At 41.5% G+C, this 16839-nt stretch overlaps 1 protein-coding gene across 1 annotated transcript in view; it reads left to right on the top strand.

Moving 5' to 3' along the window:
• Myo1d (myosin ID) overlaps positions 1-16839 on the top strand; it is a 285134-nt gene that overhangs the window by 35787 nt on the left and 232508 nt on the right. The window lies entirely within an intron of this gene.

The following is a 16839-nucleotide window of genomic DNA, read 5'->3' as shown; positions in this document are numbered from 1 at the left end:
AAAGGTTTTCTTTATTGGGACCCAGGTAGACTTGACTCTTCTCTTCTCTTCTCTTCTGTTTCCTTTTCTTTTCTTTTCTTTTCTCTTCTCTTCTCTTCTCTTCTCTTCTCTTCTCTTCTCTTCTTTTTTCTTTTTTCTTTTTTCTTTTTCTTTCTTTCTTTCTTTCTTTTTTTTTTTTTTGAGACAAGATTTCTCTGTGACCTGGCAGTGACTGTCCTGGAACTTGATCTGTAGACCAGGCTGGGATTGAATTCTTGGAGATCTGCCTGTCTCTGCCTCTGGAGTGCTGGGATTAAAGGCGTGCTCTGCCACGCCCGACCAGTAGACTTCCTCTTAATGATTAGTTTGAAAAGTTGCTAGTGGCTCTCTGCAAGGCCTCAGCCTGCTCTCTTAGCTAACATTCATTATCTTTTGCCTTTGTTCCCTCAGTTACTGACATTTCCTAGACTGTTCGTTAGGCTATCAAAACTCTCCATCCTTCCTCTCCCGCTTCCGGTTTTGTTGTTGTTGTTCCAGTAGTAACTATATATCATCTTTATAAAGATGTACATGTAAGATGTGTCATTTCTTTAGAAATAGCACTATTATAGGTTAACTATTTAATGTTATTCAAATAAGTAAGACTGAGGTGAAATTAGATACACAGGAGGGAATTTGCCTAAGTAGTACCAGGGCGAATCTGTAAAAGCGAGTGCTGATAGTTGTAGTAACTTCCTAGGAAAATGCAGAAGAGACTCAGTCGGGCCTTACTCTTCCTCATGTGCCTTTCAACAGGCTCCTTGGCTATACTTGACTTCCTTTAGTAAATCATTCTTCATCTTATGGTCCTTCTAAAATGCATATCTGAACACTTTGCTCTCTGGTTACAGGGTGTTCTGGCTTGCCCTGCCCTCAGGATAAAGTACAGAGTCATTTTTAAGGTTCCAACGATCTACCCAGCCCCACCCTTCCAGGGCTGAAGCCCTTGCCACACTCTGCTTCACAGTCCTCCTGCTGCAGCCGGGATGCCAGTTCTCAAACTCTCCCGGTACCCTTTTCTCTTTCACTTACAGGTCTTTCAACACGCTGTTTCTTCTGGTAGGCCAGGCATCACACCCCTAGAAAACTTTTTCCTCACTAGCCAAGTCCATCGGAGGTTCCTTTGTGCACTGCCTTCATCTCCCACATCTGTCATACTGTTGTGTTTCAGCCTGGTTGCTTGTCTCCATGCTCTCACCACTAGTCTGTCATCACCATAAGAACAGAAGCCAGATAGCCAGGTGTGGTGGCTCAGGCCTTTAATCCTAGCACTTGGGATGCAGAAGCAGGTAGATTTCTGAGTTCGAGGCCAGCCTGGTCTATAAAGTGAGTTCCAGGACAACCAGGGCTATACAGAGAAACCCTGTCTCAAAAAACAAAAAACATACAAACAAACAAACAAAAAAACCCACAAAACAGAAGCCAGGAATATGTCTTTTAACAGTCATCTCTCAGAGCTAACATGATGCAGATACTCAACAAATACTAATCAAACGAAGTATGGTGGTCATGGTTATATAAAAAGCATTGAGATGATAATATAAAAATAGGCATTCATGGAACTAAAAGGTCATCCCAAAGTATTTGTAAAAGCTGCATATTATAAACCTAAAGCAGAAAGGAATATGAATTCGGTAAGTATTATTACCACCATTGGTAACTAATTTGAATGAAGAAAACTTAGATGTGACTCTACTATAGTACTCCAGTAAAAGTTGCTAAGGAAATGAAAGGTTAAATAGAAAACCCTAGGAGTCAGTGAGTATGAACAGGGAAGTATTCATATTTATAGGAGATACTTTATAGGGAATGTTCTAGTCAAGAGCCTTTCCTAAGCTTGTGTGTGAACACAGGCTTACCTACATAAATCTTTTAAAAGCACATTAGACCTCAGGAAATAATTGCTGTAAATATACAAGTACGTAAGACACATTAAAATACTATATTAAAAAGCTCATTGTCATGATTAAATGTGAAAACCCTGTAATAAATACACATATACACATGAGCAGAATATTTGTCACAGCAAACTTATAAGTGACTAATTTCACTTTTACTAGATCCAGAGAACTAAATATTAAAGTAGTGAAGTACTAGGAGTTTTTGGTTATTGTTTTTCTCCTTATTAGTTAGACTGGCAAACAAGTTTTTCCAGTTTGGGGGTTTCTTCTTTTTTAAAGCCAGAGTTGTAAGGACATGGTCAGCAGGTGATAAATGCTTTCTCGGGCCGTTGTTGGGTTCTACTATCAACAGGCAAGATTCTTTATGTGACAGTGTAGCTTGGTCCAGATCAGCGTCATGTAGTCACATACTTCTGTGACTACCCATCTGTGAGTCTAGATGAAAGAGACAGTATAGGACGGGCTTTCGATTTGGAGCACCAAAATGTTCAATTATAGAAAAAGGGCAGTCTATATGTGTAATTATAGGAGAATTATTCAGCAGTAGATGAATATACCTAATTCATGAACCATGGTCTGAAAAACGCATGCTCGAGCACATGTGTGTGTGTGTGTGTGTGTGTGTGTGTGTGTATGTGTGTGTTGGACAAAAGACTGATAGCAGAACATACAAAGAATCATCATCAAACAAACACAACATTGAAAAAAACCTTCAAGCACTCTGAGACAAAGGTAAGCACATAATCTCACCAGAAGAAAGGTCAGTGTTCCTTATAGAGTGATAAAGGGGTCTGTGTGAACAGTGATACAATGTTCTCAGTGCCATGATACAAACAGAGCAAAATGTTATGGAAGCACAGAGGAGGAAGTTCTGCAGGGAACTGGAGAGCCCCACAGAGGGGGTAACATTTTAGTGGAGTATTGGAAGATGGATTAATGTATATTCTCCAAGCAGCCAGGCAGGGGGTGGCATTAAGGGAGGATGGAGTTGTGTTTGATGCACCTGTCAGAGTACGTTTGGGAGCAGTCCATGCTGTTGACAAAGTTAAAGGAAAGTTATAGTATCTGCTTTGGAGAAGGTAACTGCAGTCCCAGTGTGCTAAGAAAAATGGAGATGTTCATTTGGTGAGAGGATGTAGTTAGAAGAATAGTGTAGTTCTTTTTTTTTTTTTTTTAAGATTTATTTATTTATTTATTTATGTAAGCACACTGTAGCTGTCTTCAGACACTCCATAAAGGGGAGTCAGATCTTGTTCAGGGTGGTTGTGAGCCACCATGTGGTTGTTGGGATTTGAACTCAGGACCTTCGGAAGAACAGTTGGGTGCTCTTACCCGCTGAGCCATCTCACCAGCCCAATAGTGTAGTTCTTATGTGGCAGTTGATGAAGGCTGGAGACTGGAATGATGCTACTCTTAGAGTTGGACTCAAAAAGCTGGCAAATTGGTTGCTTGGTTGAGGAAAAAATAATTGGTGATAATTCACAGGATGCTACCTTGAAAAACAGGCTCTCATGATCTTGGCCTTACCTATGGCCACCATGTGATCTTGGTGGGGCGTGGGGACAGGAAGTAGGACACCCTCACTTGATGAGTACTGCCCAGAACTATTTTCCTAGTGACAGGAGTAATATATGATTAGACAGTCTACCATCTCTCCAAGTTCCCTGTTAATATAATAGCAATTTTTGGACTTCTATTGTGAATACTATTGAAATACTATTAATATTATACTATAATACTATAATATTAATACTATAAATCCACATAGTATCAAATATTGTTAAATTTTTGAGAAATCCATTCATTTATTTATTCAGCAAACATTTATCAGCTTTCACCTCTGTGCCAGGCTGAAGCACTGGGACTGAGGAAAGGGATGTATACTTGTATCAGGGGAGCTGAAAGGAAGGTTTGATGTTCTCCATGCTGGGGAGTCAGAGCATGGGAGTGGCTTATGTGTGAGTGGAATTCCGCTGGCTACTGTTTGACAGTAAACTGAAGGGGAGGTAGGGAAACTGTAGGAAGCTACGCATCATCAAAGTGAAGGACTGGGGAGGTGGGTCGTGCAGTGCTTGTCATGAAAGCTTGAGGACCTGAGTTCAGATCCCAGTACCCATATAAAATAAAGCTGGGTGCAGCAGCCTAGTCCTCTGATCCTAGCATGGGGAGACAGAGACCACAAGACCCTTGGGCTCACGCCGTGTAGCCTAGTTAGTCACTGAGTCCAGGTTAGTCAGGGACTGTCTTAAAACATGAAGTGGAGCGATGATTGAGAAAAGACGCCTAACAGCACCTGACCTCCACATATACTTACACACACAGGTACATGTACCCACATGCGTGCATAGCGTACATGTGAACATGTACTTACCACATACACATACACACTAAATAATCCAAATGAGGTGATGGTAGAAGAGGTGGTGAGAAATCTGGTTCTGGAAATATTATGAAGATAGTCATATTGGCAAAATCAGAGCTGGAGAGTAGACAGAGGTCAAAAATAGTTAAGCCAATGGTGGTGGCACACGCCTTCATTCTCAGCACTCTGGAGGCAGAAGCACACAGATCCCTACACCCTGGTCTAAACAGCCAGAGCTACACAGAGAAACCCAATGAAAACTTTTGGGACAAGATTGGGAGCTCAGTTTGAGTGCTAAGGAAGTAGTTGGGTTTACAACTGTGAGGTTCAAGATGAAAGTCCGTGCTGGAAATACAAACTTAATTTTGAGTGAACACATTACTTTTAATGTGGTCTATGACTTAAACACCCAAGACTCTGGGGGCTCTCATAAAATACACCACTTTACACCCATGTAATGATCCCATGGGGAAAATTGTAGATTGTGTTTTGTAGGTACAGAAACAATTTATAGATTGTGTAAATTAAGCTGCTAACATGAAACCAAGAGTTATGTGCCTTTTAAAGGATTCCTGAATTGTGTACTGTAAGTTCTTTTCATTTGAGTTTTACTTTTAGTTTAAGAATAAAGCACACGTCTTTCTCGCTTCAGTAAAAATGGTGAATTTCATTGTTTAATGCAACTTTACCTCACCACTCATTCCTTGCTCGGCTTGTTTTTCCACGTTGCTGTGTATCCAGACTGTAGGTTGGAATTTTGGACATTATGGCAAATAGAGTGAGCGAGAGGGGAAGGTGCCTGTGGCTCCCAGCTGCTGAGATTTCAGTGCCCCGTGAGCTGTGAGCTTGCCTGTGGGGCTGTGGCTGAGCACAGCTGCTAAGGAGGGATGCTCTCCCGCCTTTGTCTGTCCGTGCCGGATCGGGCATACTGAACACAGATCTTTTCACCTAAGTTGGGTTCCAGTGCCTATCATCTCTAGAAATGCTCTTAGAGACACACCCAGAACTCTGCTTTTAAGTGTCTCTCAGTTCGCTAAAGTGGCAGTCAAGAGTCAACAGTACAGACTTGAGCTTTAACAAATACAAACTAGGTACTGGAGAGATGGCTCAGTGGTTAAGAGCACTCTTCCAGAGGTCCTGAGTTCAATTCCCAGCAACCACATGGTGGTTCAGAACCATCTGTAATGAGATCTGATGCCCTCTTCTGGTGTGTCTGAAGACAGCTACAGTGCACTCATATACATAAAATAAATAATTTAAAAAATTTAAAAAAAACAAAAACAAATACAAACTATACAGTTAGCCAGCAATGGAGGACATGTCAGACAGTTTTGACATAATAATTTTAAGAATACTGGTAATCACAAGTTGTTTGGCTACTTTTTATTAGTAAACACTTCAAAACGCACAGCTTCTGATGTTCTTCTGTTTAATAGATTATTTCTTTGAAAACTCTTGAGTATCATTTTTTTTTCTTTAAAGACAGCATTTTGGGCTGGAGAGATGGCTCAGCAGTTAAGAACACTGGCTGCTTGTTCTTCCAGAGGTCCTGGGTTCAATTCTCAGGAACTGCATGGTAGCTCACAACCATCTGTAATGGCATCCAATGCCCTCCCTCTTCTGGTGTGTCTGAAGACAGCCACCATGTACTCATATAAATGAAATAAATCTTTTTTTTTTTTAAAGACAGCATTTCATACTTTCATAGCTATCAGCCTATCTCCCAATTTCTTTGGCTATTTTAAAAAATAATTTATTTTATGTTCATTGGTGTGAGGGTGTCAGATCCTCTGGAACTGGGGTTACAGACAGTTGTAAGCTGCCATGTGGGTGCTGGGATTTGAACTCAGATCCTTTGGAAAAACAACCAGTGCTCTTAACCACTGAGCCATGTCTCCAGCCCCAATTCTGGATGTTATTGATTTTGTTTAAGAAAATAAAGTATAAGGCCGGGCATGGTGGCNCACGCCTTTAATCCCAGCACTCGGGAGGCAGAGGCAGGTGGATTTCTGAGTTTGAGGCCAGCCTGGTCTACAAAGTGAGTTCCAGGACAGCCAGGGCTATACAGAGAAACCCTGTCTCGAAAAACCTAAAAAAAAAAAAAAAAAAAAAAAAAAAGAAAAAGAAAATAAAGTATAGCAAAACACCCATCTTGATTATAGTGATATACAATGAGGATTTGTTTACTAGTTACTAAGTCTTTTGTCCTTTTTTAATATTTAGCCTCACATACGTGTTTTATTACCATTTTCTAAGTGTGTATTGTGGAGTGCGTTTGACCATGGCTGCACCATTGAGGAAGTTGTTGAATTGGCAGAAACCATTTCTGCCAGGCTGAGCTGAATGGCCAACTGTGCCCCTTCAGAGAATCTTCACTGCACAGATAACCTCATGTACAGCTTCACACTCAAGGCTGCAGAAGCCTAGTGAGAGGATTGTGGAAATGGAGCTCGTCATGGCTGAGCTAGGGGAGGGCCATGCCTGTGTAATTCCTGTGCAGTGCATCACATCGCCTCACCTGCACAGTGGGAGAAAGACACCTACATGCAGTGTAGTAACAACAGCATCCTGGTTCAAATCCCGGGAAGGGAAAATAGCAGGTTGCCGGCAAACTGTAAATATTTACATACTTACATAGTTTTTTTTTTTTAACCTCATTTATTTAGATGAGCATATATTGCTCTTGCTAACAATCCCACACTATTTTTTTTTTAAAGATTTATTTATTGTTATATGTAAGTACACTGTAGCTGTCTTCAGACACACCAGAAGAGGGCATCGGATCTCATTGTGGATGGTTGTGAGCCACCATGTGGTTGCTGGGATTTGAACTCAGGACCTTTGTAAGAGCAGTCAGTGCTCTTACCCTCTGAGCCATCTCACCAGCCCAATCCCACACTATTATTCTAGAACCAAATTAGTGACCAAATTACACAACCACATTCCTTTTTGAATATGCTTGAATTGGATAAGAAAGTCCCTGGTGCTGCCTACTACTGAAGCAGCTTCAGTGCTAAACTGTTCAGTAGCTAAGAACAAACGAGTGAGTGAACACTGTCTGGGAGGACCACCTGGGTGGCTGGAGAGGGAACTGCTGAGAGCATTCCTCCAGGAAGAACTCAGCATGCTGTGGCCCAGAAGAAAAAAAGACTGTTTCTATCAGGTAAACATAATATCCTTCAAAATATTATTCTCTCCCTCAGCAGATTGTTGCTTACTATTTTCTTTTTAATTTGACCCATTTTCATATGTTAACTGAACACACCAGCCGCTAATCTATTTATAAAAACGTCCTATTTCCTTAATTTATGAGTTATCTCGTTGCCATAACAGATTAGCCATCAAGAGAAGCATAAGGAGGAAAGTTTATTTCTTCTCTCAGTTCAGGATACAGCTCATCCTGATGGGTGCCACAGGGCAGGAGCTTGAGGCAGCTGGTCATGTTGCATCTACAGTTAGGAAGCAGAGAGTGTGGGCTGGAGAGATAACTCCGGGCCTTAAGCACTAGCTGCTTTTCTAGAAGACCCAGGTTCAACTCCCAGCGCCCATGTAGCCGCTCATAACTGTCACTCCCAGTTCTAGAGATCTGACACCCTCTTCTGGCTACCGCAGGCACCAGGCACACATGTGGTACACAAGCATCCATGCAGGCAAAACAATATACATAAAATAGTGAGCATTTTAAGATGAATGCTTGTGCTCAGCTTGCTTTCTCCTTTACTTTTTATTTTTGTTTTGTGTGTGTGTTTGTGTGTGTGTGTGTTTGTGTGTGTGCATGCTCAAATGTACATGCATGCATACTGATGTTAAGATCAGAAGTCAAAGGCCCTGCTTTTTTTTTTTTTTTTTCAGTCCAGAATGCTAGCCCATGAAATACAGCCTATATTTAGGATGGATCTTCCCACCTCAGTTGACCTAATCTAGATAATTTCTCAGAGATAGCCCAGAGATGATCTCCATCATGACTCTACATCCCGTCAAATCCCACTCAAGATTAACCATCACTCTCTCCATCCCACATTGTATGGGTATCTTTTAAAACTTGCTGGAAAAACAACCAGAAAATTAGTATCCAAAAAAAAGGGGGGGGGAGGAAAGAAAGAAAAAGAAAAAATATTTCATTTAATGATAACAGAGGATGTGATTGATGGACAGACAGATGAGTAGACTGACCAACTGACCTTTGAAACCTCTGCTCGCTCCAGTCAACCCCGCTCACTCCAGGCGGCCCCGCTTGCTCAGTCCCTGCTCGCTCCTGCCCAAAGATTTATTTATGATTATACCTAAGTACACTGTAGCTGACTTCAGACGCACTAGAAGAGGGCATCGGATCTCATTACGGATGGTTGTGAGCCACCATGTGGTTGCTGGGATTTGAACTCTGGACCTTCAGAAGAACAGTCAGTGCTCTTACCTGCTGAACTATCTCGCCAGCCCCACCTGTATCTTTAAAAAATGCATTTTTTTTCCTTTTTCTAGTGCTAGGATTTGCACCTGGGCCTCACATGTCATAGTAGGCGAGTGCTCTATCACTGAGCTGTATTCTTTGGCTTCTTACTTTTTATTTTGAGACAGGCTCAGTAAGCGTCCCAGCTGACTTCAGACTTGCTCTGAGCCCAGATAGGCCTTGGGTTTTTTGATCTTCCTGCCTTAGTTGCCCAAGTGGCTGGGCGGGCAGAGCTGGGCTTCTGGACCTGGCTTTTGCTGCATCTTTAACACCTTTCTTGCGTGTCAGCATAGTTTTCGTCATCATCATGAGACATAGTTCTGCTGACCCTGCTCACAGCCACCCTTCAGGAAGCCCAGTGTCCGCAGCTGGGGCACCGTGTGCACATACAGTTTAAGTGTTTTCTTGTACTTAAATCACAGCTTGATTAAAGTTATTTCCTGAATCCTGCATATTCTCACTGGATGATGGAGATCTTAGATTAATTTCACTACTTTCTCCATTTACCTCCATTATTCAGAGCACATTTGTGTGAAATTTGTTTCAGGAAAGCTAAAATAGATACTAATACTTTTCTTTATTCATAGGAGACTAACTTAAGTTTTCTAACTTATTTTGGTGATATACTAATAAAAATAACTCTAAACTCATTGAATCAACTCTTTTTGTTTTGAGATTATTTGATCAGTGCTGTTTGTTTTAAGACCAAACCTCAATCTCTAGCCCAAGCTGGCTTTGCACTTGAGACCCTCCTGCCTCAGCCTGCCAAGTGCTAGGTTCATGGAAGTGCCCACCTGTAACAGGTTGGTCAGATGGGTTGTGCTGTGTAGACATTCCACCAGGTGTGCGCTCCATCGTGGGGGCCTCTCCTCCCCTCTCCTATGTTGAGAGAAGGGGAGAATCCCATCCCACGTCCTGGATGGCAGCAGCACCAAGGCATAGGCTTCTTGACCACACAGCCCCCGTTTCTAGAGTCTCACAAAGCTCTGTGAATATTACTCAGAATGGAAGAAATGGATTTTGACTTGAACCCACAGGTTTTTATATCCATTTGTAGATGAAGTATCTGTTGTTCTAAATCTATCAAATAGAGGGTGGGGGAGGAGTTATGGAAGCAGCAGACTTGGCAAGTGATGGCCCTTTGCAGCCTAGTTCCCTGCTCCGTGCCTGCCCAGCCCCTCCCTGTTAGGCTACTGTTTTTTGCTACTATTTCAAGATCTCATCAAAAAAGTAAATGTTTTGTAGTTTGTTTTGGCACACTCTGGAGCATATTTTCTTTCCATCGTTTCCATTTCTGTTCCCAACTTATTTTCTCCTGTGTGTGTGCTTTTGTGGTGGTACAGCCCAGTGACTAAGTCTTTAGCATAGGAATCAGACCCAAGTTTTGCCTCCAGACTGTCATTTACTAATAGTGTGGTTTTAGGAAAACTTACCCAACTGTGTGTGCCTCAGTTTCCATAGCAGCAAAATAGGTATGCAATAATACAGAACCAGCAAAACATATTAAGTCTCATAAACCCAGGACCAATGGCTAACTGAGGTGCTTATTAACATATTATCTAAGTGGACACACAGGCCAGCTCCCTCATAATCACTCAGTACCTGTGGCTTCTCCTAACACTTCTCACCCCACCATGCTCCTCCCTAAACCTCCCCCTCCCAGGGCTGGGCTTCTGCTTCCCTTCCCCAGCCTGATTCCTATATAACTCAGCCATTTCAACTATGCTGATCTCTCGGCCTCTTGGCCCAGGCCACATCTTAGTTGGCAGTTGCTCTCTCGCTCTCTGTCCCCCATCTCTTCTCATGCGTGGACCAGTTTAGTCTGCCAGCCATGTTCAGCCTTTCCTTTGCTTGCTTTCTCAGGCAGGGTTAATTCACCCTTGTATCTACACTAAAACTCCATGCTTTAGGAGTAGCCATGTCCTCCTTTCCCTTCATTTCTCACCCACCTGGAAAGCAGAGTAAATGAGAAAATGCACATCATCATCTTGCCTCCTAGCACAGAGCAAGCCTCAGAGCAGCTTAGCTTTTCACGCCTTAGACTCCGCCATGTAAATGAGGTTGATTGGAACTGCTGCCCCTGCTTCTCTCTCATATGTCATCTTCCCCATCCTTCCTTCATGAGAACACAGAACTAAAGAGAATGGAACATGCCTCAGCACTGCCAAATGCCCCCTCAGTCACTGCTTGGTGTGTCCCTACCTGTTAACCCAGAGAAAAAGGAGAATCTAATAGACACACTCAGACAACTACCCAGAGCCTTTTTGGAAAATGTTGCCTGCTATAGCTTGCCAATCCTCACGCTGACCCTCACTCAGACACTGAGTGGTTTTCATCTTGCTTCGAGCACCTCCCAGACTCAGTGACTCGCTCTTTGCTCCATAGTTAGCGCTTTGTGGCCCCATGCTTTTGCTGGCACTATGTCTCTAACTCAGTAAAACTTATTTTTCTTTGGTCAGATATTGTCATTTTTTTTTTATTTCACATAGAAATTGGAGACAAAGACCACAGTGCTGTTAATACCTTCCACCTGTTACTCGACAGACAGCCCAACCCCATTAAGGAAAAATCAGGACACAGAAAGTACTGCCATGCAGGTGGAACTGGGGGACAACAAAACCCAGACAGAAACACAAGGCGCAACATCTCTGCATACTGATGTAAGCCTGGCCACCACCTAGAAGGAAAGCAGGCATGGTCCAGTCCTTGTTGATGCTGCCAACCAAGGGCACTGGACTCAGCTGATTCCACTGGCCATGGCTCTGGGCTCTACTGTAGGAACTGTAGCTGCTTGTTTGAAAGTTGGATGCATCACAATGTTATCCTTTTATCTTTAGTAAAAATGCAATTGCTATAAGAACATACATTTTACATGTAAGTCAGTTTTTCCAGAAAGATACGTCTTAGAAGAAAGGTTTTTTTTTCTTTAAACTTTTTTTTTGAGATTTTATTTTATGTGTATGAATGCTTCCCTGAATGTATGTCTATGCACCACGTATGTGTGTGCAAGGTCTGTAGAGGAATGAAGCGAGTATTGGATCCCCTGGGACTGGAGTTACAGACCGTTGTAGAGTTGCTCTCTCACCCCAAAAGTAGTTTTCTTAAGCTCCCTTTCCATATCAATTTGGCATAAAAGATTATTTCTTCTCTACAAGTCACAGATAATCTGTCTTAAGAACTGAAAATTCAACTTTGTCTTTAAATTTAGTAAGTTTCTCTCTTTTCCTGTATGGTCTCATGTAGCCCAGGCTGGCCTGAAATGTACTGTGTAGACAAGGATGACCTTGAATTTCTGATTCTCTTGTTTCTATATCCTGAATTCCAGTGTGAATCCCTTTTAGAGAAAAGCATTGACTGTGGGAGTATTTAAAAAATTAAAATATAATTACATAATTTCCTCTTCCCCTTACTACCTTCAACTCCTTCCAGGCCCCCAACTCCCTATCAAATTCCTGGCCCCTTTCCCTTTAGTTATCGTTGTTACATGCATACATAGAACATAAATGTATACTTAATTATGTATATAAATATGCATCTGCTTAGTCTATTTTAAGAAATAAATGCTTCCTATGAGCTTCTCTATTGTTGTAAATTATACATAACAAAATGTGACGCAAAGTATAATACAGCTTAGTACTGAACAGTACTTAGTGCTTTCCCGCTTTTGTGTAGCCATAACCACTACCTGCCTCCCAAGCTTGTCATCCCAAGCTGCGTGCCTGTTCACAGTGCTCCACACCCTTCCTCCTTGCCTCCAGCCCCTGGTAACCACCCTTCTTTCTATCCCTATGGATTTGACCATTCTAGGCACTTCGTATAAATGGAGTAATGCAATTTATGTACTCTTGTGCCCAGCTTGTTTCACTTAGCATAAAGTTTTCAGAGTTCATTCATGTTATAGCCTGTTTCAGGATTACATTCATGATGGCTATGGAATATACCATTTTATGTGTATATCACTGTTTCTCTGTTCATCTCTCTTGGGCTGTGTGAGTTATCGCCATCTTTGGATGCTGTAAGTAATGCTGCTGTGGATATTGATGTGCAAATATCTGTCCACATCCCTGCCTTCTGTTCTTTTGGGAATGTAGCTACAATTACCACCTACTGGCTCATATGCTAATTTTATATTTATAATTTTGAGGCACTGCCATACTATCTTCCACAGCAGACCATGCTTCCTTATACTTCCAAGGTTCTAAGACATTTGCAGGGGGAAAAAGTTTAAATATATGTACTTGTTCAAATATGGGTATATCAGAATAAAGAATGAAGCAGCATGAGAAAGGCACGAGGAAGCACTGCTTTACTGCGCTGTGCCAAGGTAAGCTGATATTTGTCAGGCTAGTTTACAATTGGTACTCACTGACTTCTGTTCAAATAGAAGGCTTCTGCAGCCTCAGTACTCTGACGCAGGGGAGTTACCAGTTCAAGGCCAACCAGGGTTACACAGTGAGACCCTGTCCCAAAAAAGAAAAAAAAATAATTATATTGTCATGAAAATGTGGACAATCTAATATGTGCTGGGTAATTTACTTGCTGTTGAGTTTTACTAAATAACAAACTACTGAAAGGACGCACATTTTTTAACAGAATTTATCAAGCTAAGAGAGGCTGAATCAAGACTCAATCTTAAAGCTCCTACTCTTCCTTAGGTGGTAGCTGGCTGCTGCTGTAAGTCGTGTATTCCTCTACATTTCGCCACATGTCTTATACGCATTTATTCATTTGTGTCAACAAATCTCTATTGGCTTCCTGCCCTGGCTCAGTGCAAAGCAGAGATGGGGATGCTGGCTGCAGACAAGTCCCATAAGTCTGACTCAGTTCTGTGGAAAAGAGGCCTTGGAGTAGATGGGAGGGGGCAAGCTATCCAGCTTTGCTGAAAAGAAAGTATGTCTAAAAGGAAACACTAGAAAAGAGGACTTAAAGTTCCTTGGAATTTTCCCTAAGTGACCAGCTCCAGGAGTAAGATAATGACAGACATGCCCGTAGCTCTTGAACACCACCTCTCATCTGCAAATGAGGACTGTATTAAGGAAGCACCAATTACCTTTCATCATGCCTAAGCAATTAAAAATGTCAGTGACTTCAAAACTCTGTGCACATGATCACACAATCTTAATTTAAGAAACTTTATCCTGAACCAGGAAATAGTGAGAGTAATTATTATACTATGGGATTTTGGTTTTGCTTGAATAATAGTTAATTTGGGTCTGGAATTTTTCTGTATAAAAGTGAACAAGTTCAATACTGTTTTTGATACCATAGTTTTCTTTCTCCTTATGCCCACAGAGACAGAGAGAGAGAGAATGTGTGTGTGTGTGTGTGTGTGTGTGTGTCTGTCTGTCTGTCTGTCTGTCTGTCTGAGTCTGAGTCTGGGTGTGAGTGTGGGTGTGGTTTGTGTATGTGAGTATAGGTGCCTACAGAGGCCAGAAAAGAAAGTCAGATTTCTTGGGGCTGCCATTACAAGTGATTGTGAGTCACCTGATGTGGGTGCTGGGAACCAAACTCAAGTTCTCTGGGAGAGCAGTAGGAGCTCTGAACTGAACAACCTCCATATTTATTGAGATAGGGTTTCTATGTGAAGTCCTGGCTGTCCTGGAACTCACCCTGTAGACCAGGCTGGTCTGGAATTCAGACATCTGCCTTCTGAAGGCTGGGATTAAAGGTGTGCACCAGCAGTTGTTCTTTAGATGAAATATTTTAGTTAAAGCATTTTCCTTTTAATTTTGATGTATTTTCTTACCTTTATTTTCATAATTATAAAGAAAAACATTCCAGCAACAAACAAAAGTGATGTAAAAGATGAACTATGTTCCCTCCCTTTTCATCCCCTAACTCTCCTCCCCCTAGAATCAGCCCTGAAAATGTGGTGTCTGACTTCCCAGAGCACGCAGCCATATGCTCCACATGTATGTGTAGGAAGGAAAAGAAGGTGAAGGAGAAAGAGCTGTAAGGAGAGGAGATAAGCAATCATGCTAAATAATGTTTTGTAGTGTGGTTTCATTTTCCATTTAATACAATATAGCCCTTCCTTTCATGTGTGCATACCCAGTTCTGTCTCATCTTTCCAGTGGATCTTTGTTTTTTTCAGTTCGAATGTAATTGTTCTCATATTCACTAGTATTGTTAATGTCTATGATAATTTGTTGTTATATGCTACATTGAATGGCCTTGTACGTGTATTTTTTCATATATGGTCAGTATTTCTGTAGGATAGCTGCCTACAGCGTGATAGTGGAGCCTTGTCATATTGTGGCTCTTTGACAATGAGTACTGAATTGCTCTCTGAGGGGCTTGTACTGGATAGCCTCTCTTAAGCACTATTTAGAAGCATAGCCTTACCACCTCAGCTACTTACCCTTATCCTCGCAAAGCTAGAGCAGGTGACTGTAAGCATTAGTCTAATCTAGAAGATGCATAATCCAATGCCATTATTTTATTGTGCATTCCTGGGTTGTTCCAATATGAATTAGCTATTTCCTCTTCTTAACCATTTTATTAGAGGACTTGTTATATTCTTGTCAATTTCTGATAACCTTTTATAAGCAATCCCTACTGTATAAGTAGGAATTTATTTTTATTTCTCTCTTCGAATTTTATATGCAGTGATTTTTTTGCCAAATATAAATTTACATTTTTTAAATAGGCAAGTCTGTCAACTCCCTCTTTATGGGTTTTTGGGTTGGCATCATGATTGTAAAAGAGCCTTCTGTAGTCAAGGTTATGAAAATATTTACCTAAAAACATTTTTCTTCTATTAATTCCATAGGCTTGTTTGTCACTTTAAATTGATAATAATGTGTTTTTGTGCAGCTGGTGATGATAAAGATTTAATTTTAGTGGAACAGGCCACACTTTAGGTACTGTTTGCAAGTGTGGTCTTCATGCCCTGCTTCCCATGTGAGCAAGTCTCTACATTGCTTCTGTCTTGCTTCATTGTAATTTATGTGATAAGAAGCACTGTAGTGTGTTGAGTTACACCAGAGTGCTGGCTCTGAAGAGAGGTCCCAGATCCAACCTGAGCCATCTCTTGCCGGATGTGTGGCTTCAGGCAGTGATGTAGTCCCAGGTCTTATGCAGGACTTCTCAGTAAGAGTCAAATGGAGCAGTGTGCATGTCCAGAGTACCAGGGAACACCTCAGTCACCTGGCAGACACTACACTGTTAGCATTACTTTAGGCAACAGTATGTGTTGACCCATAATGCCATGCTTTCCAGAAAAGTCCCCCACCCAAAATCTATTTTTTTCTTCAAGAATTGAATTTTAAATACAATTCTTTAAGCTCCAAAATGAAAGTTCATTGGTATTTTGAGTATGGTGGCTTTAAATGTCTAAGTCTACTTCTGAGGAAATAGATGTCAACTTGCAGAGTTGCTGTGTCTGAATTAATCTCTCATACCCAGTGGATAATTTTTACTCTGCTAAAAGTTTGATGTGCTTTGAATAGCTTTCTGATAGTTTACTGACTTGACAGGTGCATTTGCTCTGAGTCCTGCCTTGGCTTATGTGACCTTCCCCCCTGCTGCCTCTAAAGTCATTTTACAGTTGTTTAATTTGTGCTTAGCTTTGTGCTTTTCTTATCATTTGAAGATGTGCAGGTGGTTTGAGATGCTCTCCTCTTGTAAATTGCCTTTATTGTTACAGCTTTATGTCCCTTCTCTTCCTTTCTCACCCAGGCTTTGGTAACTAGGTTACTATTACCAGTCTTCCAAGTTATAGTGTGTTAGGTATTTGTGGAATAGAAGTAGCACCAGTGGCTTAACCAAATGGAGGCTTATTCTTCCTACAAAATGATCAGAACAGAGCTCAACAGTTGGGCTGGTTCTCTAGCTACACAGTGTCATTAGTGTCCTCGTCTTAAGGTCCCCTCTCAGAAGCTATTCTTGGTTTGTGACTTTTGTGTTCCTACCTCATAATCATGGGGTGGTTGCCCCATACCCAACTGCTCATCTGCTTTCTAGACAGGAAAGAAGAAAACAAGGAAAAGGAAAACAGGTGCCTTTATTGGAGAAGGAAAACTTTTTTAGAAACCCCAGCTCCTGGATCATTGTGCAGAACTGCCACAGACAGTATTTAACTTAGTCACTGGTGTGGGCATGACTTCTGC

This window comes from Mus pahari, chromosome 14 (assembly GCF_900095145.1).
Source record: "Mus pahari chromosome 14, PAHARI_EIJ_v1.1, whole genome shotgun sequence".
In the NCBI taxonomy this organism is placed as follows: Eukaryota; Metazoa; Chordata; class Mammalia; order Rodentia; family Muridae; genus Mus; species Mus pahari.
The sequence above is the reverse complement of the archived record's forward strand: the minus strand, read 5'-3'. Positions and strand labels throughout refer to the sequence as shown.